The sequence below is a fragment of the Amblyomma mixtum genome, chromosome 6 (genome assembly GCF_055824585.1).
Source record: "Amblyomma mixtum isolate Tamu chromosome 6, ASM5582458v1, whole genome shotgun sequence".
Lineage (NCBI taxonomy): Eukaryota > Metazoa > Arthropoda > Arachnida > Ixodida > Ixodidae > Amblyomma > Amblyomma mixtum.
Window position 1 is genome coordinate 106929504 of NC_143017.1, and position 23866 is coordinate 106953369.

At 45.6% G+C, this 23866-nt stretch overlaps 2 protein-coding genes across 3 annotated transcripts in view; one reads left to right on the top strand and one right to left on the bottom strand.

The window, feature by feature from the left end:
- Positions 1-19778, bottom strand: part of LOC149339948 (acetylcholinesterase-1-like) — a 56303-nt gene extending 36525 nt beyond the window's left edge. The window contains exon 1 of one of the 2 annotated variants that reach the window (XM_089548653.1): positions 19627-19778. The gene's annotated coding sequence lies outside the window, so the exon portion shown is untranslated. The remainder of the gene's footprint in view (positions 1-19626) is intronic. The other variant, XM_089548656.1, reaches the window with a different exon arrangement.
- Positions 1-23866, top strand: part of LOC149339944 (acetylcholinesterase-1-like) — a 245475-nt gene that overhangs the window by 162091 nt on the left and 59518 nt on the right. The gene's annotated exons all lie outside the window — the stretch shown is intronic.

The window sequence follows — 23866 nt, forward strand, 5'->3', positions numbered from 1 at the left end:
CGTGTACCCGATGTCAGTGCACGTTAAAGAACCCCAGGTGGTCGAAATTTCCGGAGCCCTTCACTACGGCGTCTCTTTTAGCCTGAGTCGCTTTGGGACGTTAAAGCCCATAAACCATAAACCAAACCAAAGTTTTCAATTAAAAGTTTTTAAAATGTAGCGCTGTGATCTGCAGAAAAGTAAATTCTCGACAGTTGAAGTGAGTTGACTGAGCCTTTCGCCTGCTTTCACCTCGCGTAGTGTTCAGCGCGTTCTAGCCACAGACAGACTGGTTCATATACACAACCCTTCATACAAATCCGACATCGTCCCATGCGACGTTCTTTCACTCGCGTAACTGAAGATTGACTTCACAGGGCAAAGGTTTGCTGGAGTGAACGAGGCCAGTCAAAATACGTGAGGAATGGGAACAGACATCAAAACGGACTAATTTTAAATACGCTTGCAACTGCAAAAGAGATGCATCGACCAGTTTTGTGAATTAGAAGGTGCGGCGGGATCTTTAAACGGGCTTACACTTCAGTGTGTGGAGGCTTTTTATATAGTGCGCAACTTTGCCTTTTGGAATAAATTAAAAGAGAAGGTACGTGCTAGTGTGACCAGATATATAGGCAATAAATTACGTATTCCGTGTGGATATTTTTGCCTCGTCCTGCGTATATTCCTGCCAACTAAAGCGAGTTGTACCGTTATGAGGCAATTGACCCATCCTTACGACGTGGAGTGCGTTACGGTAGAAACCTGGCTTCCGCACACAGCTTCAGCCAAGTTCAGTTGCACATCACGTACATCTTTTTATGTCGGCTGCCGAGACAGCCGCTATCTTTCGAGTATGTCTCGAGTTATTTCGATATACTTCACTGATAATTTGCTGCCAACTCGATGGTTACCCGACACCCAATTTTTTTTTCTCCTTACCCATCCTGGCACACATTCGATGTGCGTCGGCTCGTTTTTCTGATTGCCTTTCGAAGCAGTAACTCGGCGTTTTCGCACCAGCTGCTGTTGATGCCAGCTGCGTACGCGAGATGACGTAAGCGCCGTAGCTTGGCATCCACTGTTACGTAATCCGCGTGGGAAAACTTCGGCGGGAAGTGCCATGACCCGACGCTCGCCTTCGATACACGAGACCACATGTGTCTTGTAAGCATACAAACGTGCTCACAGGAGGGCTTCAGTTCTCCGAGCTGAAATTACGCGAGAAATTTATTTGTTGCTCGCGAGTGTTTTTGCACACAACACGAATATTATCAATGAAAATAAAAGCCAGAAAATTTCTACATCGTTTGATGCTGTAGTGATATCGACATACACATTCTATTCCTTGTTGCTTTCGTACTCGTATGTATTTTGATATGCAGTAAGCATTCTAACGTGCGCTTCCAGCGTATTAAGCGTGAAATTAGAAATGCAGCGGCTGATGATAAGAAAAACTGAAAGACCTTACACTAAGCGCACTGAACAGTACACGCTAAACATGAATAAGCCTACACAAATGCATATTAGCGTATATATGAGTAAAAACGGATTCACCTGTCCTCTAACGCGCTCCTTTCTAGGGGCAGTGTAGGCTGTCCAAGTCCCAGAGTAGATTTCGGCCATTAAATATACGGAACGCTTACCCTTGGCCACGGAGGCATATTTCCATTGCAAAACATAGTATTTTGATGCAGTTAACTAGTGGAGGGGCCATTTAAAAGGGGCACCGGAGGTCATGAGGATAGCAGTTAAAGGAGGCTGAAACCTCGGTTAAAATCATCGTAACTACTAGACTTCGCATGTATTGAAAACGGAACTTGTTTCTGGGGCCAACCCTAAGCATTCGTATTTTTAGATATGGAAATCTACTCCAGTACTTCGGAAGCATACCCTGCCCCTAAAAGGGAGTGCGTTAGAGGACAGGTGAATCCCTTTTTACTCCTATATACGCTAATTTGTATTTAGAGTGTACTTTTTGACAAATTACAGTGACAACGCGATGGAGGGAATTTGAACGCCTAAGCTGCGATTTTTTCTCTCAGACAACATTCGCAAACAATGCAGTAATTAGCTGATTTATACAATGCTGAAAAGGCGACGGACGCGCAGAAAACGAGCAAAATCTGGGAGCTGATGTGCACTAGTATCTGTCTCGTCTGCTCTGTTGCCGTCGGTTTTCCTCGCGCATTGTAGCTTGCTTCTGTCCCATCAATAATCCCTATTTGTTGTCTTATTAGTAGGGCCCGGAAATTTAGGCACTAAAGAACCCTGGAATAGGCAGGCATCTAGGCTCTAAAAAATATGGAAATAGGCGCTATAAAGCAAAAATAGCCGCTTTGAATAATACTCTTTATTTATTAGTACAAGATTTGTCAGTCAAGCACGGAGCGTACGCAGTCCTCAATTGAAGCACGCCACAATAAAGCACATCCTCAGGTTTTCGAACTTGAAAAATGTTTGACAGAACTCTTTGACAAATGACTATACCCTCGCTGTCGAACTATCGCTGAAAGCCTATGCCAGTAGGAGCTGCGATGTCCCCTCTTTCGTTCGCTTCATGTTTGCAATATGCTTGTTGGTAACGACGTGTTGCGCTACATGGCATCGCTTCTCACTTGATACTGAAGTTTCGCACGCTTTGCAGAAAAGCACAGTTCCATCAGTTGAAAAAAAAATCTCCAAACTGCGAAACCCACTGCGTCCAACGAGCGTCTCTAGATGCCCTTTATTTCGGCATGTCAATACGAAATGAAATGTACAGCGCTGACGAAGCAAAGGTTGTGAGCCCGCTCAAGTCAGTATCCTGTGTTCTGTAACCGGCAGGCAAAGAAGTGGCTATTCTCTGCGGAGGGCTAGGCGGCCGAAAGTCGACCGAGCGATCAGCGAGCAGTGAGCACACGAGTGTACGAGTCTTGCGCGCGTTGAGGCTACGGTCCCCGGCTGGACGGAGCGCGCTTAGGTGATGGTCCCCGGCTGGACGGCGCCGGTGCTTTTGTCGGGTTACACTCATGGAGGTTATATAACCCCTTTGGTTGCGCCAGCTACACTTCGAGAAAAACGTTTGGCGAAACCCTCGCCTTTTGTGCGTGCATTGGCGCGTGCCTTTCACCATACTTAGACAGATGTCTCAAAAATGAAAAACTGCACCGAGGACAGAAATGCTGGATTTAGGCATTTATAGGCAACAAGTGCGGTTAAATAGGTAGTATTCCTATAAAATGACAAAAAGGCAGGCAAGTGCAAAAATCCCCCATTTAGGCATTTATAGGCATGTTTAGGCAAATGGCTAAAGTTCCGGGCCCTACTTATTAGTAATGCATTTATTCTTGATAGTGATGAATTTTAACTACGCGAGAGCAGCTTTGGCCAGAATCAGAACAAGAATCAGAATTTTTATTAGTCATTTGGTTGATGAATACAGACAGGAGGTCCCATAGTCGACGACTGAAAGTGGCCAAAGAGTAGCATTGCACCATGTGTTTCCTTCTGCACAAGTGGGGGCCAATGATCCGCTTTCCAAGCATTTACCCAACAGAAGCCGAGGAACAGGCCAGTGAGGAAACCAGTTGGCACTCGGTAGCACCGGGGATGGAACCCCCCCCACCTTCTGCATACGAGGCGGATGCTCAAACCACTTCACTGGGGCTTGCTTTTATTCATGGTACCAGCACTGTCAGCATAGCTTACGTGATCAGCTGTATTAAAAACATGTTTAGGATCATAGCATGCTTCATTCAGTTTGCTTGGGCTGGTCAATTTCTGCACAAGTGAACTAGATGGCACTTCATTTATTTTGTTTCGTGGTTGTTTAGCGTGGTTGTTTGTTAATAATAACTCTCAATGCTTGGCGCCTGTCTGTTTTAGCGCAGTTACGGCAGGCGGAACGTGATTAGAATTGCGTGGTTACAAGAAGGCAGTCTATACCGCAGCAAGCAAAAAACGCTGAGACGTCCATTTGGGTTCGTGACTTGTCAGCAACGCACTTCAACAGAGGCGTCAGCCGCTTTGCGTATACCCCAACGTCCAGGGTAAGTGAGAGAGCTGGTGTCGGCGCAGTCTGACGTTGCACTGCTTAAGCTCTGACGCATCAGGCGCATGACTTGTGCACGAAGTTTTGTCATTTTTTAAGAATTAGTAAGAAATTAGTAGTAGTTATAGCAATTCGCGGAAGATGACAGCTGCGTTATCTGGCAGAAAGATGAGGAAGTGACTCAAATTCGCTGGCCGTGTTTTATTCTTGCAATTTCTTGTTTATCTAAAAAGCCAGATTGTGGTTTATGCCCCAGCTGCAATGAGCACTAAGTGTACTAATTTCCTGACTAGTTTTTCTACGGTTAAAGCTGCATTAAGCGGATATTGCAGTGTTAATGACATGTAGCAGCAGCAACACGATAGCATATAAACCGTCACAGAGAAATCAATGGCGTCACAATTCTGCGATCAGGTGAAGAACGTTGGGCAAGTGAGATGTGAAGCACTGCACATTTTTTTCATTATCAAATGTCAAGTTTTATAACATCACAGGTGCACTTTTCATATTAAATCCAGTTCTGCTTCTTAAAACACTTCAAATATCTTTAAAAACGCAATTAAACACTCTTCCGAACTCTATTATCACACATTTATCCTCCACAATCATAAATCTAAACATGCCAGCAAGGAGTCTAACGATTATCACCTTCCATAAATAATTTCTGTGCTTCGTGATCTGTAACCAGCTGTCATTTTTTCACACTTTGTATCCCCTTAACACGCCGGCTTTACCTCTTACTACCGTCACTTTTTTATAACTTTTTTTTCTCTCAGAGGTATTTACCTTGAATCTATTACTTTTACTTACACGGTAGCTGCCAACTGTCGCTATTCCAGGGCCATGTGCACCGATTATCAATAATATTTCTTGAAGTACTGTACATTTCTCGCCTTAGGTGTGAGCCTTAGGCGTCCTTCAAGTTCCTATCCTCCCTCCGTTTCTAGTTAATAACTTTGTTAAGGACCGCGAATACTGAGTACATTACTTATGTTTCCACTGCGCCGATTGTATCAGACTTAGAAGATTAAAAGAGCTCTGCGCATGATTCGCCCAGCTGCAGAAATACATGCCACACACAGGTCGCCCTGGGCCTTAGGTGTTGTGTTGTTGAGGCCGGTTCGTTTGATGTATGAATTTCAAGGACTTACCCTTGATAGGCACCGTTAACGATAATGGATCCTACGCTTCTCAATATTCTGTCCTAGATCCTTTTATTGTCAAGGCCAAGCGTAGAAGTCCGAAACAGCTACTGCGACTGGATCAGTCTCTATAAATAACTTTTATTTAGTTCTGCCTTGCACCGATACACTGTTTTTGTTGTCTTTCGCCAATTACAGCCCGTGTTGCTTTTTATGGTTTTCGTTTGTAGGTCTGCACAAACAAAAATAAAAACCGCCGTATTTAGACCCCTTTTACTTTTGTTCCTAACTGGCGTCATGGTTCTGGCTGCCCGCACAGGTCGCGACATTAAAATGGGGCCTCACCTGTACAACCTGTTTTTTGTTAGGTTGTACAGCCATTCACCTGCTTTCTAGATATAGCAAGCAACACCCATATAGTTTACCAGTTTACCGAGTAAAAAACTGTGAGAGTTTAAGAGCAATTTATTTTCAACAAATGAGCGGGTTTATTACGGCCGAATTATGAACACCACTTAAAGCAGTCAGGCCTGTTCTTACGAACAGTTCTCGTTCTGATTTTTCTAGTGACACATTTCTTCACCTGAAAGAGCGAAGCCGCCGCGGTGGCTCAGCGGTTATGGTGCTCGGCTGCTGACCCGAAAGACGCGGGTTCGATCCCGGCCGCGGCGGCTGGAATTTCTTTGGAGGAGAAATTCTAGAGGCCCGTGTACTGTGCGATGTCAGTGCACGTTAAAGAACCCCAGGTGGTCGAAGTTTCCGGAGCCCTCCACTACGGCGTCTCTCATAGCCTTAATCGCTTTGGGACGTTAAACCCCATAAACCAAACCAACCAACCAAAGAGCGAAGGACGATCTAAGAGCCTCCGTACGACGAAAAAACGTCGCTCAGTCGGGCAAATCGCAATTCTTTGGCAGCTTACAGACACCGGAACGAAGTAATACTTTACATATTGCATAACCGCTACAGTAAACATGCCAAATGGAGCCACATTGTACTCATTCACTACCAAACAGAAATAATGGCTAAATAAATGATTTAGTTAAAACTGAAATACCTCGCAACTGAACGCAGTTTTGCGCTGTTGTTAACTGCGTGATGCACACTATTTCTTAACTAAGACGCATATGTGGCAGTAGCGGATACGTGTCAGCGTAGGTGTGCAACGGAATAGCGTATGCCTACTGCGCATGCGCAACGGAAAGTGCACACCCCACCTTGCCCCTCAGCTTCGAACTGCCCATGAGCAGCTGGCATACTTTAATCGGTATATGCATACGCTAATATGTCTCCGCTATGCTAAAACTCTTCATTTATGATTGTCCGGTCACCTTTCCCATTTCGGTTACTAATGAGTATTTTGATATCGCTGTGTTTGTTAGGATCCAGGTCATGTTTTTCTTATTTGCAAAAAGAAAGAGGGATCAAAAACCACCGCAAAGTGGGCGCAAAGTATTGCGACCTGAAATTTCATCCGCTGACGAAGATCATGGCTGTTATGCCTTATTACAGACAAGCGATTATTTTGCAGACATGTACAGTCACGGGTAAAAAAGATTAGCACACACGACGGAACACCGGAGCGCCGGAATGACAACGCGTGGCGCTGCGGGTGGCGAAGAGGCTGATAACGAGAGTGCCGGGCCGTTCCCATTCTACAGTATTAGGGGGTTCAGCGGACTGCCACGGACAGCAAAATTACTGGCTAAAAGCAGCGCTATCATCTTTTGTTCCCGCGAGTTCCTTTTGACAAACCATCGCGGACATAAAAAAAAGGTAATAAAAAGAGGCCATCTTTGCTTATGATAACCGAGCCAAAATAAATGCCGCAAGCACAGTCACGTAGGGTCGGCACTTCAACGCTCGGGCGGTGCACGCTTGATAAAGCTTATTTCATGCCGTCCCCCCCTACGCTGCAAACATGGAAACGGCCCGTTAGGCAGGTCTGCGTACCGCAGCGCCGCGTGGTGAGATATACAAATTCTGATCCCCAATGATCTGTGCTAATATTTTTTGCTCGCGACTGTACTGCATACCCTTTACTTTGTCCTCTATAAACAGCCATTTATCATACTGCTTAGAATCGGGGGTTTGATGTGTTACATTTATGTCGATCTTATCCGACGCTTACAAGAACAGATTGTTTGAATTATAACCCAAAGTATGCGTAACTAGTGAAGTAGGCCACTGTTCCGGTTATTAAGTATTCTTCCTTTGAATCTTTTTGCGCACACAAAAATAGCGGCCTGCGTAAACATCGTGGTAAAATATACTCATCCCTTCAGTCCTTCTTTGTTTCACTTTTCGATCAACTAGGAACCTAACATACGGTAACATTAATCTGCCCACGAATAATTATACAGTGTGTTTCACCTACGACTTTACATAACTTTTAACAATCAGCTTTTTTAGTTGCAAGCTAAAACGCACTAACTAGCAGGCTTGTTGACTAGTACTTAACACTTAACTTTTAACTGTTAATAATTAACTTTTAAATATTTAATAGTTAACTATTTCTAGCTTTTAATAGTTAACTATTTAACTTTTTAATTATTGAGAGGCTTGTAGCCCACCCTAAGTAATATCCATGTCATTTTTTAGAAGTTCGAAAACGACGCTTTGGCCCAGCAAATTTTGGCTATTTCGACGAGTTATGTTCACTGGAGGGGTTGTTTTGCCAGCAAGCGTCTTCAAACCTCGTATATTTTGGCGCGATGTAGCCAAAAAGTGGTGCGCCACAGCGCCGACAGTAATCCCGCTTTCGAAATTCGTAAGATTCGTATCGATATTACTCACGGCGCGCTAGGCGTCTCTCAATAATTAAGGAGCCTAACAGCAACAGTTAAAAAGTTAACTATTGCATATTGGTTAACCATCCTGGTGGTTAGCTCGTCTAAGCTGTCTTCTGATGTAGTACACTGCTGACAATGCTATTCCGAAAAAAGCACTCTTTATACTCAAAAGGCCGGTTTTTAAAAAATTGCGTCAAGTCCTAGGTGAAATACCCTTTATTTATAGAGAACGGTTTGTTAAAGTTTGCAGGCACCAAGATTTGGAATAGTTTACCGCCAGTGATAAAAAGCGCCGCTAGACTTGTAAAAGATTAAATACATATTTTGTGAACTTTGTCTGTCCAATGCGACGGTTACTTTGGGTTGTGCTGTTGTGCAGTATTAATTCTAGTCAGATTTAACTGCCCTTGTCTGTACTATAATACACACACTTGTGTATTTGATTTTTAGCAGTGTTGTATTGCCTGTGTTTACGCATTTTCATTTGACTCAAGAGCTTTGTATTCGCCTTCTTGTATTTTATTTTTAAATCAACCCCACGCTAGCATCCGGCTAGTGGTTTAGGTAGTGTTTCGCTATTCGTATGGCACACGTAGAAATAGAAATGAAATCAAATTCGTACACTATATGAACAAGGCCACGTTATCTACTCTACGATGGCTCGTTCAACACGCGATTTGAGAAGTGCGTTGGTTAGAACTGGCCTCCCTGAAGACCGCAAGGGCATTTTTACGTCACCGTTCTAAATTTCCGACCTCTGAAATTCAGAGCAGCAGTTATTTTTTTCTTCGGAGTTTTATGTGCCTCTTTTTTTTTCCCCTGCTTTCCTGCAAATTGGATCTTCCTCTGACATATTTTCCCACACTCCAACCAGCACCTAGGTTGTTTCAAGTACACCCGGCAAGACATCGTGCCCCCCGCCCCTGTAATTTGCTTTAGCTTATCTTATTTTCTCTCTGGCCGACATAACTAAGGAGCACGACGTTTTACTCGAGTATATTTGCGGTAGAGTCCAGTGAGCTGCTTCCTGACAGCGAGCAAATCCTAGACATTGCAATGTCTTGTGACATCCGCATGCGTCTGACACCGTCGTCACTTCGGCGCCAAAGCCACGTTCCATTGTCCGGCTTCATGACAGAGGTGACGAAAGCCCTCGTTTCCTTGTTAGGTTAGCGTTGCCTAGCCTGCAAAATTCACTCGCATTGTGTCGTTATCTCTCGGATCTGCTGTGTTTTTCTCTTTCTTGACAAGGTCCTTACCTCAGCACCACATCGCAGAGAACCCTTGCAGGAATTAAGTGCGTTGGGTCAGCTTTGGCGCTAAACTGACATGCTTCGCCTGCGCCGCTTCATTTGAACGGAAAATCACGAAACGGAAAAGGCGGAGCGCACCGCTTCCGTGCGAATGCAAGCGCTTCCGTAAGCAGCAGTAATCTTATCTAATTAATGCATTGGTGATGACTTTGTGACTCCTATTGTCAGCGAGAAAGGCCGAGATTATTTCTCTCACGTTCTTTGTCTCACGAATATCTGTAGCACCGAAGTTTCATTTAACTTAAAACAAAGGGTGTTACGCAGTTTGTCAAGGATGCAACTTTCACCATGTCTTGCGGCTGATTCTTTCCTTGTTCTGCACGCTGTATTTCTTCGCCCGCAGTGAAAGACCTGCCAGAGATTTCGTAACCGCTCTTTAATTCTCCTAAGGATGGCCTGTATGATCAGAGCAGGAACGAAATGAATGAAACCTTCGCAAGTTCAACAGAGAAATGCCTTTCGACAAGATGGGTCGTTTTCACACGCCTCACCGCTGTCGCTCTTTTAGTGGGGCATCCTGTGTCAAGAAGACGGAAACTTTCCAGGATGACAGCGAACAAGCATTGACGCTCTTGGATAACAAAGAAATTACGCATCAAGGTTTCCTCCGCTAAAGTGTGCCTAGCATACTGAGGAGTGTGAGTGCTCGTATGCGGCGCAACGGAACCGCTATCTCGCACAAGCGCTTGAGTGAATGCAACAGGAGAGGCTAAGACCGTCACGCGCGGTTCTCCGACGAGACAATGTGCCACGGGCTTTTTCCCTCTTCTCAGCCCGAGCACACATCGGCGATCAGCTTTTTCTCACGTCCTTCCGATCGCCGATTGTTCCTACGTTTATTTTGTTGTATTTCTTGGCATTTTTTTTTCCATGTCTTCATTCGACATCAAGTGATTCTGATTTTAGATGTGCTATAGATTTTCAGACGATTTGTACGTTTTAGATCATATTAACATTCGCGAACGCGTCCGCTAAGATTTATTGCGAGTGACACTCGCATGCACAGTATTCACCGCACAGTGTTTTTGGAAAGCTTTTTGGAAGATCCTTTGGAAAAGATTTTAAGCCTGACAGGGCATACGAAGCAAAAATGCACCTCTCTCTGTTATATGTTCCCTGCATAAATATCATGCTTATTTCCTTCATTTCAACATTTTTTATATTTTTTTTACTGTTACACCTCATCTGTCTACTGAAGAATTGTAATGCATTCCGATATCCGTGATGTTCGCTCCCGAAGACTATTCCAAGACGTATTGACAGATGACGCACAAGATGACGCTCATTTGCACCATGCACCGCCAAACGTTAAGCTTCTTGCCTACAAGTCCCTCGTTCGAACAAAACTAGAATATGCATCCCCCATTTGGAGCCCTAACAAAATCTATTTGTTAACATCACTAGAATCGCTACAGAACCGAGCCACTAGATTCATTCATTCATGTTATTCATATGATATCAGCATATCATCTTTAAAAGCGGAGTTGAGCCTAACAAACCTTGCCTGTCGTCGTCGCATCGCCAGTATGTGTTTATTTCATAAGTTTTTTTACAGCTCACTGCGTATTCCACCCTACATTAGCCCTCCAGCACGCATTTCACTCTGCCTTGGTCATCCCCTGCAAGTTTCCCGTCCACAGACTCATACCACAACGTTTGGTGCATCATTCTTTTCTCGCTCCGCCAAAGACTGAAACGGCCTTCCACACGACGTTGCTGCAACCACCTGTCCATCCTCATTTTTGAATTGTATAACTGCCATATTTAACGAATAACACCTTTGTATATAAAGTTTTATTCTACCTGTACCCACCCCTTATGTAATACCCCCTAAATGGGGGTCTTTAAGGAAATAAAGTGATGTGACAATGATGTTGGTGTGCTACCGTCGACTTTTGGGGTAAGTTCACAGGCGGTTAGCTAAATAATAAGTTTCTCTACGTGTCCAGCATGGTTACTAGATCGAAACATGGGGCTCTATCCGCTGTACTGAAAAAAAAAATAATTACGATCGCAATGCATAAGTTTCACCAATGTGTATCTCAAGTGAAGGGCCTGTCACAGGCTGGAAACACGCGATTTTGCGCTCAACTCTGCCAACTCGTTTTGGACGTTATCAGAAGAGTAGAAAAATGGCCCAGAGATGAAATGATGAAATCAATAAAGCAGGCGATTAAGGTGACAGCAGCACTGAACTGCACTGCATGCATAGTCACAGAGATGCGATAAGTGAAGCCATTTTAAAGTATAACGAAGTCTGTCACCCTCAGAACGGGTCACTCCCTTTCCGACGATAAGAGACGGGTTCACATTGAGCTGCGATGCTTAAACCAGGCGTCATTCTCTAGGAAAGCAAGATTTAATCAACGTTATTTTATCATTCCCCGCCTTCCGGCACCCGACCAATGCAGAGCAGTGTCACTGGGCCACGTGTCTTCATTTTCCGGTCAAGCAACCACAACCCCTGAGAAGTCGTAACCGGCCGAGAGCTCACACAGTACGAATACAGGCTGCCCTTTTAACCCGGTAGAATGCGCTGCAGTTCGGAAGAGGGCGAACGTGACCGCGGCGTCGGTGCAATCCCTTTACTTGGAGGCCGGCTTCTTGCAATAAATAATTATGCCTGTCGGCACCACACTGTGACGTAGAGCGTGACGTTAAGGTTCATTAACCACACGTGTGAGATGATGCGCCGCGATAAGCTGTTGTTGTCTGAACGTTTTGCCTGTCTAGGCCTAGGCTTGCAGACCAAAAAAAAAGGGGAGGGGGGGGGGGGGGGGGTGATAACGATCGTTATTTCCTCTGATTGCTGACCCCGCGCGTTCTCCGAATTGAGAAGTGAAGTTGTGATTGGGTTATTAAACAAGCCGCGGGAGGGGTTCCTGTAAACGCGAAGGGCCTCTAAGTTGTGCTAATGGATGCGCTACGGAGAGTACGCTGTCATATCGTGGCACCTTAAGGATGCTGGCATGTACACCCTCTAGAATTGAGGAATTTATTATGGCTCGAAGTTCGGCCGCATGCAATATTATGTGACTTCACCCTCTCTTACCGGTTTTCACCTTCTCCATCACTGTTTTTTTTTCTTCAGTTTGCCACTCTTTGACGGCGTCTAAGGTTATTGAGTGTAACTTCTTCGTTCAGGTGCTAAGCAATAAGCTGCAGTTACTTGAGGGGCTAATTGCGAGAACGCTTACAAGTTCATTTATTCGATCGAACGGCTTCAACATGGCCAATGTTTTTTTATGAAACTCCTCCTCATCGTCAGCATGACTGCGTCCCCTGCATGACAAAGGTCTCTCCTGTAGGTAATGAACCTGCCAGTAATAAATTATATAAGCCTACACTAACTCTAGTAACGAAGGCGGCAAAGTCCCCACATGTGTGAAGCACTGAAAACATCCTACTCATCATTCCGAATCTAGATTCTAATTCTTGCTGAAATTAGAACTTTTACGCCAGCGTCAGCTTAGAGACTGAAGGGGAAGATGCTACCAGCAGAAAGATTTCTCACTAAGTGACTTTGAAATATTCACTGCTTAACCATTCTTGTTTGCTTGGTGGTTTTTGGGTTATGGTTATGACAAACCTGCTGCGTATGTTTCAGAACTGAAGCAAGCTCTTAGCTAAGGGAGCAAAAACTACAAATAGGAGGGCTAAAAAACTGCCCGCTACAAATGAGACATGCAATAAAACAAGTGTTTTATTGCTCTCATGTTCTTATCTTCTCTTACGCTCTTATTATTATCTTTTCTCGCTTTTCCGTTCTGGCGCATTTCGCGCTCACGTCGTTGCCTTTTTTGCCTTTTACATAACTTGCACTTTATGTTGTTGTTCGCTAATCGAGAAAGGTGCTTTAAATTGTATTCCACAATGCTAAAACCACATTTGGGGTGGCGATATTTAAAATTAAATAATTAAAGTAAGTGAAAGGTGAGCGCTGGAGTTCGTTCGCAACCAACGTTCTCTCACGGCAATTACGGCTGGAACCGCAGTACATTGGCCCAGTTTCTCCTGTCAAATACCAGCTCCGCTTCTCTAAAAGATGTCAGTGTACGCTCTACTAAGTCTCCGGGAGCCTACGTGACCTGCCTTCGATCTCGAACATCGTGGGAAGGGTTCAGGACCACTCGATTCTGAGTAACTGCGACTGAGAAACAGTTGTACCTTCCGCCCTGCCATTGCCTTCGCAGGAAAATCATTCAAGGTCGCCTAAACATGACAGAATGGAACATTTTCAATTCGAACACGCTTCGGGCAACCCTTTCGACCAAGCGCTATCTTTTCAGCATTCTTATCCTCTCTACAAACGGTCGTCTGCGCATGAAATTTCAAAGCACGTCATCAGGCGGCATGAACAAATGAATTCAAAAATTCGAGCTACAGGGACAGACAAAGATAAGGAAAAGCGAAGAGATTATCCGGTAGAAGGTGCCGCTTTGCTGCCCTGCACTGTGGGAAGGCGACGGGAGGATAGAAAGGGGAAAGGGAAAGCCTGATGGTTTGGCAAGGTCTATAGCCTATCACACTGGCACGACTCGTTACGCAATACGTGACGCACACAGGTACGACAGGCATGTCCCAGCTCGCGTGCCACTCGAGGAACACGGCAGCTCGCCGTGAAGTAGAAGCCAACGCTCCATCCCGTACGCTGTTGTGGTTTTGGACGATATCTGCGCCATTAATCGTACAGGCGCCGACGAGCTAAATCTACCGCGAAATAGCGCTGCTTCTTAAAGCAGCGCCGCCAGCTTCCATGGAGGCTCGCGCGCTCGACCAAGCGCGGTCAAGTGTTTCGTTCTCCTCGAATGGGTAGCCACAGCAACAACCCCCTTCGGCGGCGCTTTTTGACGTCTTTACGCTCATCGACCGCCGAGGCAAGTATTCGCTGTGGGTGGGAGTCTACGGATTCCAGGGCAAACGCGCACAGAATGCCGGCTAAAATGGAGCGGCTATAAGCAATCTCACGCTCAGACAACGAAGGAGAGAGAGACAGAGAACGTTTCCTTCACTGATCAGGGCTCGACGCAGTTACATAAATCTAGGTAGGCAGTGTCTTATAACGAAGCAAGATACTTAATATTTCTTAATTACTTAACATTTTTCATGACCGTTCTTCTTTGGAGCCGTGTTATCGGTGTACAGAACCGGAGGTAACGTAGACTTTGCTCCTTTAATCTTTTGTTGTTGCTGCCGAAATGGGTCACAGCAGACCAGGTGTGTTCAACTGACGGAAGTATGTGTAACCTGCTCCTTCCGTAGGTGCGGAAGTAGTGCTAGTTCTTTGTTCTAATGGCACGCGTAGTTTGCAAGTTTCCATACTACCAAGGTAAAGCCTCTATTAAACGTTTAGACCTCAGAAGGGTAGGCCTCTAAGCCATGAGGTGGGGCTGTTGTAGCCTAGGGGGTATTCCTAACCTTCGAAGGAGGAAGGACCAGAGTTCTTCTTACCTTCAGGAGATTTGTAATGCTGGGAATGCATAACGAGCCACACGGCGTGGTCCAGAAGCAAACCCCTCTTGGACTCTAAACTTTGACAAAGAATGAGCATTGAAGGCTATTAAAGGAACCTGGTGCCGCAATAAAGACGATGTGAAATCCGCATGAAACGCGAGCAACACAACCACGAACACTCCCATAGCGTTATAAGAGAAATACTCCTCTGCGGGTGTCATTACAGCCATGCGTACCGAAAGCTGCTCTCACCACGTGGCTGCGTTATAATATTGTAGCGATGGCTTCACTCTGCTAGGTAAAGCCGGGTATCACTATGTGAAGCATGACACCACCTGCCAGGTTCAAGTGGTCTTCAAAAAGCAACCTAGGAGGCAGGTGGGCCACATAGGTCACGTGACCTTGAGGCATCATCACAACCTGCCCACCGGACAGTGAGCAAACTGCCCACCGTGGCAGATGGCAGTTAAAATAATGATTGATCGCTCGGGTAGAGCAACCTGGGTCGCACAAGGCCCACCGCGGGGAGCACCTTCCACCTCAGGGCAGTGGCGCATCGCTTAACCGCTGCACCACTGCGCCAGGAGGGGTATGCGGACTCCGAGGGATCTTTGAATGTAAATTATAGGACGACATTCTGCATATATGGGAATTAACCCGCTACGCTATCGCGTCGTATTTTTAAGGCTGAGCTTAACTGTCCCCTCTTTTTTTATCTTTCTGTCTTTCTCTTTCAAGTGTCCTAATAGACAGCCGGTCAGAATCAATGCGGCGGTGGAGTAAATCAGCTTAATTTTATTTTTAGTTTCCTTAGCTGGGATGCAATGCGAGCATCGGATATCCTCTTCGTTCTAGACGGAAATTGAGGGGGGGGAGGGGGGGGGGGAGGATGGACGGGTCACTTTGATAAATATGTCTAGCGGATTATTAATGCAGTAGCAACGTAGTGGTAGCCCTAATTGGCAGACGTGATCCTCCATGTTTCATTTTTAAGGTTATCATTTCAATGGCAGCTTAACGTATAAAATGAAAACCGAAGGTCATCAGACACTTGCAAAGGCGTCACGTTACCCGTGACACCATTCAGTTTCACACTCGCAAAGGCGGATGAACCCGCCGCGGTGGTTCAGTGGTTATGGTGCTCGGCTGCTGACCCGAAAGACGCGGGTTCGATCCCGGCCGCGGCGGCTGAATTTCTATGGAGGCGAAATTCTAGAGCTTCGTGTACTGTGCGATGTCAGTGCACGTTAAAGAACCCCAGGTTGTCGAAATTTCCGGAGTCCTTCACTACGGCGTCTCTCATAGCCTGAGTCGCTTTGGGACGTCAAACCCCATAAATTAAACCATCACGTTAGATGCGGAAAACGTAGCAAGCGCTCTTGTTGACAGGAGCCACGAAGGTTAAACTTCTATACGTTTTCATAATCTCGGCATGCATCCGTGTAGTCTATGAGAAACAAGCGTTGTGCACATTTCAAAACTCCCCTCAAAGACAAAAAGCGACAAATTACGCAGAGCGCGCTAGCGGTGCCTCGAACCTATGCGTGCAGAGCGTACGTCTTGGATGTGTATTAAGTACAAAAGGAAAATGTCTCCAGTATGTATTGGGCAAGCGTTACACCTGGCACAAATTTACACAATTTTACTTGAGCATCGTAAGACGTGACAAATTTGAGCAATATACTCCTGCTTTTCCGCGTTTAAAATGCAACAGCACCATAACAGAAGAACGTAACACACGCTGCTAAGATAACATGGTAGGACCGTATTTACTTTTTCGTCACCGCACCAGGAGTTACTCCTCATGTTAATCAATGTCACCTTTCAGCAGCATCGCTCGTTTTCAATATCTGGGAACATAAAGGAGGCAGCAATTTAGCCCGGCAACTGAAGGTCACAGTTGGAGATTACAGGGAGTTCCCGGCCGCGTATCGTTTCATCACCGGGCGTGGAATGACAGCAGAGCAGAGCAAGCTCAGCTTAGAACCTCTGAAGACGCGCTCGGGCTGAGTAAGCGTCTTCCGGCTTTCCAAGAACGGCCTCTGCTTCTTTTTTTTTTTTTTTTTCAGTGCTACGCTGCTGTGGGGAGCCGTCGCGAACTGGCGCCGAAACATTAAAGCTATTGTCTCGCAGTGAACATATCGCATACGAATCTCTCCAGTTGTACGTCACTTCCAAAATCAGGAAGTCTCAGCGCTTGTGAGGAAACCCGAAAGGCTGCTGTGATTTCGCAAGCTTACAAATAACTTCACCAACGTACCGCACATAATGACGTGTGAGGTGCAGCTCTTTCTAAGGTCACAGGAGCAAAGCGGCTGTCACATCCTGCTATGAGGAAGATTATGATACAATCGCAAGTTCGCTAAGAACAACCGCGTTGAATTAAACATTTGTCGCTCATCGGGCGTAATAATCTAATCTGATGCCTATTAGAAGCTGCAAGGAGCTGCAGTACTACGTCACAGAAAATGGGCTACCTGTGATATCAAAAGGAAAAGAGCCTTTTTAGAAAGCCTCCGTGCGTTGATTTTATAGCATCCGCGATGCTTCCATTGCGGAATATTATCGCACATGAGTTGATTGTCATCTCAAGCGACCAAATCAGCAATTCAATCCTTTCTGGTAGGAAGTAACGCTGAGGTCGTGACGACAGCGGATGCGGTATGTAGAGTAACATGGCTGATGAGGTTTGTTCCAGTTCGGTTCATTTTCAGTTTATTTAGATTATGTATGATCCATCCAAAATTTGCAAAACACTGTTTGGAGGTTGCTGTCATGCCATTAGGTGCTACCACCTGTTATTTCCCAATGCCGGTGTCTGCCAGTAGGGGCGGAATGCTTAGCATCAATAAACAGAACGGTTAACTTTCATCGTAGTTAAAAAAAAGTTTAAATCTCTCAGATTAGCTTCAGGTGCGCACATTTGGTCTCCTGTACGATTTTGAGTAATTGCAATTGTTGTCAGTCGTACGAAACTACGATGGTCTATTAGTATTGGCAGGAGGAGCGAAAGAGGCGCTCACAGGTCTCCCTCTCTGGAGCCGTAATGCTCTCAATTACGACGGTTCATGAAAAATCTGAAACTATGTGTTAATGTTTTTAACTTAAACAAAAGAAGTGCACTAGAGCAAAGCCCGCTTTAGACGTTGTGGAAGTGTGTTTTAAGGAGACCTTCTTTCAGAGGTCGCTCGTCAGCAAAAAAAAAAAAAAAAGCGCTAATCATTCTCCTCGCTCGTCGATAGTGGGCGCGCTAATTGCAAACGACCACACGCCATATATTCATGCACACTCATACACGCTACGTTTAAGCGGCGGCATGGTAGAAAGCTGACGTCAATGATACACTTCCAGAGTTAGTTGATTGAGCATTCGTTTCAAAGCAAGAAATGCAGCTCTATCAAAGACGAGACGAGCTAGTGCACGAATAAGGCGGCATATTAGACTCTTGGAGGTAAAATAAATGGCATTCTGCTTACCATTCTGGTGCAGGAAAACTATCAGGAGGCGGAAGCTTTGCACGACTTGCAGACGGTAATACTTCGAACATGTTCGGTTTTCGAATAACTAAACAGCCATATGGCCTTGGAAGTTTCCATGGAAAAATGGCATAACTTCGGGAAACGAATACTGCGCAACGATGCGTTAATATTTTGCTACTTTCCACGTTTCTGTGCTGCTACCTCTACAAACTAACAGTAAAGCCAACTACACTTCCGGAAGGTGCAATTTAGCCACAGTTACGCTTGCCTTTCGGAGCTGTTTGTTGGCGCTGCAGTGGAATTTACTGCTGGTGAATGCAAATCAAAGGCACTACCCAGAAAGCTGATAGCACGTTAAAGTGGTGGATTATTGGCTGGAAGCTTTGATAACTTACGCGGGACTACACCACGGCTGCTGAAGTAACGAAGGTGAGTGGCAGTTCTGAACTGTTCTTGCGTGAGAGATGCTCCGGTAGGTCGACCCTATTTTTGCTGGAGCCAGCTGTAGTTTACAATTCAGTGGCAGCTATGACAATGCACGTAATGACAGCTTATGGTCATCTGTGCAGCATACAAAGTTTCTGTGCAACAGTGAGTGCTGTGTTTGATGCACCTAATAGTAATTGTGTAGCAAAGTGATCTGTGTGTGTGCCATTGTGCGGAAGTATTATCGTTTAAAACGGATGTTTGTTGACACATTTCGCTGCACCTTGCTCTGCAATGAACCACTCGTTCCTTCTACTCTAGTGTGATTGCGCCTTGATACACGGAACACTTGGCTATCAGTCATATTATACGCACCCCACGTCTTCTGTCATTGGCGACAAACATTTTAAAGAGGCTCTTCGCTTCACAAAATACTGGCCGCATCCTTCATTTTCAAGCGATCAGGGCAAATTTACTTATATGCCTGTGTAATAACCTTGCTTCAAAGGTACAATAAATAAATAAATAAATAAATAAATAAATAAATAAATAAATAAATAAATAAATAAATAAATAAATAAATAAATAAATAAATAAATAAATAAATACAACCTGCAGGAGCAGTTGAGATGTGGTTAAGCTTCCAGAGCATTCACAAGCCCCACGACAGCTCTGCATGCAGCCGCAAAGTGGTATTTCATGCACTAAGAATAATGGCGATAGGCAGGTAGTTCAACTGAAGAAAGCCATGTCGGTAACCGTGGTAAGTTTTTGTATCGTCATCCTTAATTCTACTTCTGTTCTGAGGCGACCTATAATTTTCTCGCCTTTTCTTTCAAATTCGGCAACAGCGTTGCACCCGTTTTCTTTGCTGCACAATTATCTGGAAAATAAACTCGATGCGGCTGTTCTTTCATTTCTTAATAATACCGTTTGAATGCCTGTTTTCTGGATAATCATGTTTTTACCGTTTACATAAAGCACCACCTCCCCGACTTTCCCAAAGCTCACCTTTACTCGAAGACGGGACCACACTCGGTGTGCGACACATACGCGGAGCGACCGCTCGAGTGACAGGCATCTCCGGAGCCTTGCCCAATATATACATAACATCCAGGGTGGAGCCCCCTTCCCGATGACACACGCCAAGCGCGTCATGCGTCGAATCCAAAGCTTGCCTCATTCACTGCTGCCGTAGCTCCTCAGCGCGTATGATTTAATCCAGTTCGATTCATCGTCTCCCCAGCCCCCCTTCCTCTATTTCTCTCCCCCGAGTTCCTTCTCCCTCGGGCTTCAGCCCTGCGTGGAATCCCGAGAGGGGTTCGTGGAAGGTAGGCCGCCACGCGCCGTCTTCGCGTGGGGTCGCATCCTTCGAGAAGAGTAGCGACCCCCCCCCCCCCCCTCTTTTGTCTGGCGACATGGCGGTTACGCACCCGAGCGACCTTCGTGCTCGCTGATCCATGGCAGCGTCAGTGTAGCGGCGGCCGACCGAGGAGCGTTTGGCCCCCGGCCGCAGCGCCCGACTGCAGCGCAGCTAAAAGCAAGTATTTCTGTGCCGCCTGAAGCACGTCTGCCCGACGCTGCCGTGACGCAGTGCCTCAGGTTCAAGCGCCGAATCTGGCATGGCTGATTGGTCGCACACAGGCATAATTTTTAATTACATCCGTCCCGCTTTCGCACCCCAAGACATATCGGTCTAACGCTGTCACTTAGGTCGGCTGTTGGGGACAACATAAGATGCTGCGCGGGATTCGGATTTGTAAGCGCGTCAAACCCCCTCCCCGCTCTTCTGCCCTCCTCCTGTCCCTCAAGAGCGGCTACCAACGATGGAGAGCGCTCGGGCTTGAAGAAGCACGCGTGCCAAAGCAAATGGCTGGATGGCGGAGCGCCCGCTGTTGGTTGCACGCCCCAGTGACCACGCTGCGGCTCAAGTAAATGGCGACGAGAACGAGAATACTCGCTGGCTGGGTGAAAGCGCTTCCTAGCGACGAAAACACGTCGCGGCGCCTTTGACGTTGCGAAAGTGCGGAAGCTGTCAACGCCACAGTTACCTTCATTCCGGCCGCGCTTCTTGTCACGTGGAGTGTTAGAACGCAGGCGCAGAAATTCATGAGCCTGCGGAGTTTTAACCGCCATATGTGCACGACGCAAAACAGTGGATACTTCACAAAGACACAGAAAAGGAAGGCAAGGTACAGCGCTGACTAACAACTGAAGTTTCATTGTTCTGACACTTCGGTAAATCTCAACTGCTAACCCGGAAGACGTGGGTTCGATCTCGGCCGCGGCGGTCACATTTCGATGGAGGCGAAATTCTAGAGGCCCGTGTACTGTGCTATGTCAGTGCAGGTTACTGAACCCCAAGCTGTCGGCATTTCCGTAGCCCTTCTCTACGGTGTCCCCATAGCCTGAGTCGCTTTGGAACGTTAAACCTCGTAAAACCATAAAACCAACTTCGGTAAATATACAGCGAGCATCAAAAAGAACAAGAACAAATCCTGGTAGATAGATATTCAGGCAGACATCCTCCTTATCCAGAAGGGCTATGGAAGGAGTGCTGACACAGCACGCATTTTGCGCTCGCGATTTTTTCTGCCTCAATGATTTCTCGCGTGCTTTTATCCCAGATCAGTAGAGCCCAACTGTGAGATGAAAGAGCAGATTTCAGGCCATCTGCGGCGTTGGTATACAGGCGCTACCTTCTAGGTTTGCGCTTGAGTTTTTTTAAAAAAGGTCTGCCATAATTAGCGTAGTGAAGCTGTTTTTGTTAGAGCTGTTTTCTGGACTAGATTGTAAATGCACATCTGAGTTTAGTAACACCAGCGTGCTGCGCAGGTGCGGTGACAAAAGCACTCGAGACATTTAGACCGAAAACATCGCGAGCCTAAAAGAGCGCTATGTCAGCACCCACTCCACAGCCCTTCTGGATAAGGAGTTGCGTTTCTTACCATAAGCTGGGTGATCATTGTTCTTCTGCATGAAATCTGGTTCCAATGTCTGTCTATCAGGCTTTGTTGTTCTTTTTGCTTTTGATGCTTGCTGCATATTTGCCGAAGCGTCCTAAAACTTCACTTGTTACTCAGCGCCACCTCTCTTCTTCCCTTTGTGTGTCCTTGAGAAGTTTGCGCTCTTTTGTGCCGTGGTTGCAACTAACTAGCTCGAGATGTGTTATTCAAGACTATATAAGCGCTACTCTTTAATTTCACAGTAAATGGGCTCCCACAGTGCAGAATCCAACAAGGCGGCGCCAGTCGATACTTCTTTCGAGGAATACTTTACGGGCGCTACCCAGAGGTTTTCTGATGAAAACACTCACACACCAAGCGCTTAGTTCTGCGGCGTTGGTATACAGGCGCTACCTTCTAGGTTTGCGCTTGAGTTTCTTTAAAAAAGGCCTGCCATAATTAGCGTAGTGAAGCTATTTTTGTTAGAGCTGTTTTCTGGTGAGTGAAAGGAAGCACATCCATTCTTATAGGGTGTTATACAAATCAATGGGAGCAAGGCGGCCCACATTCCGTTACTTTCTCACCTTGCATGCTCTGTACGCGGTGGATGGAAAGCATCACACATTCAAGTGGTTCCGTTAACTAGGAGAGAGAAACTGTGCGGCAGCCTCCAATGAGCCTTGATACTGCTGTCTAGACAAAATCACCGACACCGCTTTCGGACATCACTGTTCTGACCTTGCCATACTGGAGGCTATTGAATTGAGCCGCGTTGCTCCGGTATCCCTTTTCTATCGATCGAAACATTGGCAATCGCTCCAAATATCTGTGTAAATATTTTTCTTGTTGTAACTGAACGAAGAATTCTGGAATCTTGAAAGTTGTCCTCCAGTACGGTTCAACAAATTTACAGATAGTAGCAGGACTTCTACAGTGTTTTGCTCAACTAGGACTCGAATACAAATGCACAGCAAACATGCGAGTTGGTAGAAATGACAATACGCTGATTTAACGCGAAAAAAAAAGAGAATATAATTATTTTGCTTGTTCTTTATTTCCGCATAAAAGATTTTTTTTTTAATGCTGCTTACGAAGAACATATTCAGAGATGTTTATTCTCTAAACAGTCGACAAGGGCGAAAAGGTGGAGGCTTTAGCATGTGCTTTAATGACTAATACTGGCGAAGAAATTCAGGCAGAAAAATCAGTAGACAGTACCGCACTGAATCTCTAGTGATGTCCTGTTCAACTCGCTCAAGCGTGCTTTAAGCTTATATTTTAAAGTTCACACAAATGTTGGCCCCCAGTTGCGCAAGTGAGCACACTGCACCCTCCAACTTTAATGCGACGCAGATATGTGCCATGATCAAATTTTCCCTCGTTGTTTCACGAAGCGCTGCTCCTGATGAAACTTATTTCTTTGCTAAGTGATAGTTCAGGCATGGCTGGCCCGTCGGTCAAATCAGAGACTGGTTTTCGAAGCATTCCTCTTTTCAATGAATAACTTTTGCTCTTGAGTTCATGCTCAGTGGACCTTCTAGTTCCGATAGAGTGACACGCTCGTTCGTATTCTGCTGTTACTCACATGTACTCGATCATCACATTATCGTAGAGATCATACATACATACATACACAGAGATCATCATACATAAAGACCATCAGTGTCATCACCAATGCTTCTTCTCAAATTGTGTAGCCATCATTTATTCAACTTACATAGGTGCTTTTTTTCTTTTGCGCGAATTTAAAATTGCCCCTCTAAGCCGCTCAAGTTTTGTAAGTTCAGTGAGTACGTGAAATCTATTAATGCTAACTACCTTCAGAATCCTTGAAGCAAACCCACAATCAGGGCCACAAAAATTGCACCTACGCTACGAGACACTGAAAAAAATTCAGCCTAAACGCAGGAAAGATGAGCCTTGAACTCCTGCGCACATGCTTGTACCGTTGGCAAACGCCTAAACGGTGCATCTATGCCTCGACGCAGACGAGACGGGGCTGAAATGTGTAGCAATACAGCAGTGCTGCCTCTCTCACAACCCATGTAAACACTATGTGTCAACGCCTCATGAAGTTTTTCATGCTGAATAAGGCTGGTAGGGCATAGCGCAATAGTCCGTATGAGCGGCTCAGTGCTTCAGCGAGAAAAATACCGTGCATGTTTACAGGATCGCACGGTCTAGTAGTTCATTTTGAGTCCTGTGAGCTTTATTCAGGATGTGTTGCACTTCCTGTCTTTTTACACATCCTCAGCTGTTATGGTGAATTTGTTCGCTAACCTCCGCAGATGTCTTAGTAGAGGGGC